Below are 2,500 nucleotides of genomic sequence, written 5' to 3'. Positions count from 1 at the left end.
GTACTGCACCTCGTTACTGGGAAGTTTCACGCGTCCCCAGAAACACATAAATAACATATTCTTCATTAAAACAAGTCCGCATTGAATTGTCCTCAAGAAGAAAACCCGTGTTTTCAGCTTTTCTTATACATCACTGAAATTTACAAATTATTATAATTAACGAACAAGAACGTTGCTGATAACCGAACAGAACACGAAATGTAATTCAACTAAATAACTAGCACCATGCAAACTAAGCGTCTATGTTGTGAGTGCGTGACCAAATGACATCTATGCAATGTGATTGCCTACGCAGGAACGTATTATAAATGGCCATGATAGTGTTATCTTTTCTCTTTGCACGCGGTCTTAAAAAAACATTGCCTAAAATTACCCTAAAAGGGTTAGCCACTGGGCACTGCTACATGTAAAGCAATATACGTAAGACTGATCGCTGTAACAATAAGTCTATCGGTTTACTGACTCCTATTTACAAATGAAATAAAGAACTTTAGGAAAACAATTGACATATTTTGTTTCCTCACACCGTGAAAGGCCACCTTTTCGCAAGTCTTATACAGTGTTCAAAGTTTTCGAAATGTGCTGGGTGATTCTTTTGCGACCCGTTCCCGCCGAGGTTGCGTCGGATGCATAAACTGTGCCATGAAATGACAAAATAGACAAATGCGTTTTTTTTCCCCTAAGTTATGCTAACTGCAAAGGTCCTGCCCTTATGTCGTGTTAGACCTTTCGTAGGAAACCATTTCACCTCTTTAGCGTGCCATACGACGCATTGCGTATGTGACATAACGAAACGCCTGCTTCTTAGGTGGCGGCTAATTATTTCCGCGGATAGTATTTCCAGCATTCATACCTTGATGGATCAATAATACCAGTCCTTTGCAGTTTACGCTAAACCAAACGTATCAAACGAATGCCTAGTTATTTGTTGTAAAATTCATGTCTTTTTCTTCAAGTAACAGAGTACTAAAGCAACACTATAATCGGTTAGATTTAAATGCTTATAACCCAAAAACAGGCCCCGTGACATGAATTTTCTATAATGTCACTATAATTATGAAACGGACATCAGCACATTAGACAAAAATTTTCCCAAATTTTGCAAAACAAACCGGAACAGACAAACAACGGAAGGATCATGCAGGCACTTTAAAAGTTTGTTTTAAAGTTTGCTATTATTGATCCAGCAAAATGTTAGTGCCGGAAGCCGTTATCAAACGTCTTAACTTATAAAAGCATATCTTGCAATAGAAATGAGCCTAAAAAATGCAAAAACACACGGCAAATTACAGAGGTGTCAAACTCAACGAGTCGACATGCAGTTAACACGCAGACCTATGACCTATAAAAAAATTTGCCATAGCACGATCTAACGGCTCAACTTCACTTAAAATTCCTCCTTATTACACAACATGAAGTGCCCCTCATGAACACGAGTGAAGCGACAAGAAAGGTCGAGTGACCGAACAGAGAACGGCAAATGTACAAATGTCACGAACCGTAGAAGTCGTGTAGGCTAGTCAACCCCATTTTACACTTAAACTTTTTACCACATTTAAAGAGATTTGTATGGAGACGCCATGCTGGCCGGAAACCAACAGAAACATCTGTCACTGAGTTTGCCACAAAAGCGTGAGAAAATCATAAACATTACAATAGTACTTTTTCTAATACTGTTCAGATAGCCAATTTCCATGAAGTACATCACCTTTTTAACAAACATTACAGCTCTCTCGGCCGCCAATTCAAGCGTAGTCTATCACAAAACCAAGAACCCATTGTGCGTGCCATATTTTTGTCGTTAAGTAGCATGTCTTTCCAGTAGTTCTTGATAACGCTAGGACAAATATCTATCGCTGCGAAACTCGATTTAAAAACGTCACAGTCCGGAGTTCAATTCTTCAGGCGGATCAATTCTTCGGTCGGTGTAGCAGATCTCAAAGAGTAAGAATCGAGATTTGGACCGCTTAACTAGCCCGCTAAACATATATGCTTTAGCGTGCGATATAATTACAATGAATAATAATTCCCAGAGATTCTCGCTTTTAAAGATTCCCCATTTTAGAGATTCCCGCTTTTAAAGATTCCCCATTTTAAAGATTCCCCATTTTAAAGATTCCCGCTTTTAAAGATTCCCCGTTTTAAAGATTCCCGCTTTTAAAGATTCCCCATTTTAAAGATTCCCGCTTTTAAAGATTCCCCATTTTAAAGATTCCCGCTTTTAAAGATTCCCCATTTTAAAGATTCCCGCTTTTAAAGATTCCCCATTTTAAAGATTCCCGCTTTTAAAGATTCCCCATTTTAAAGATTCCCGCTTTTAAAGATTCCCCATTTTAAAGATTCCCGCTTTTAAAGATTCCCCGTTTTAAAGATTCCCGCTTTTAAAGATTCCCCATTTTAAAGATTCCCGCTTTTAAAGATTCCCCATTTAAAAGATTCCCCGTTCCCCGTTCCCCATTCCCCATTCCCCATTCCCCATTCCCCATTCCCCATTCCCCAT

The sequence above is a fragment of the Orbicella faveolata genome, unplaced genomic scaffold (genome assembly GCF_042242905.1).
Source record: "Orbicella faveolata isolate gen_17 unplaced genomic scaffold, um_ofav_v1 contig_24, whole genome shotgun sequence".
NCBI classification, from domain to species: Eukaryota; Metazoa; Cnidaria; class Anthozoa; order Scleractinia; family Merulinidae; genus Orbicella; species Orbicella faveolata.
Note: the sequence above shows the minus strand (reverse complement) of the source record.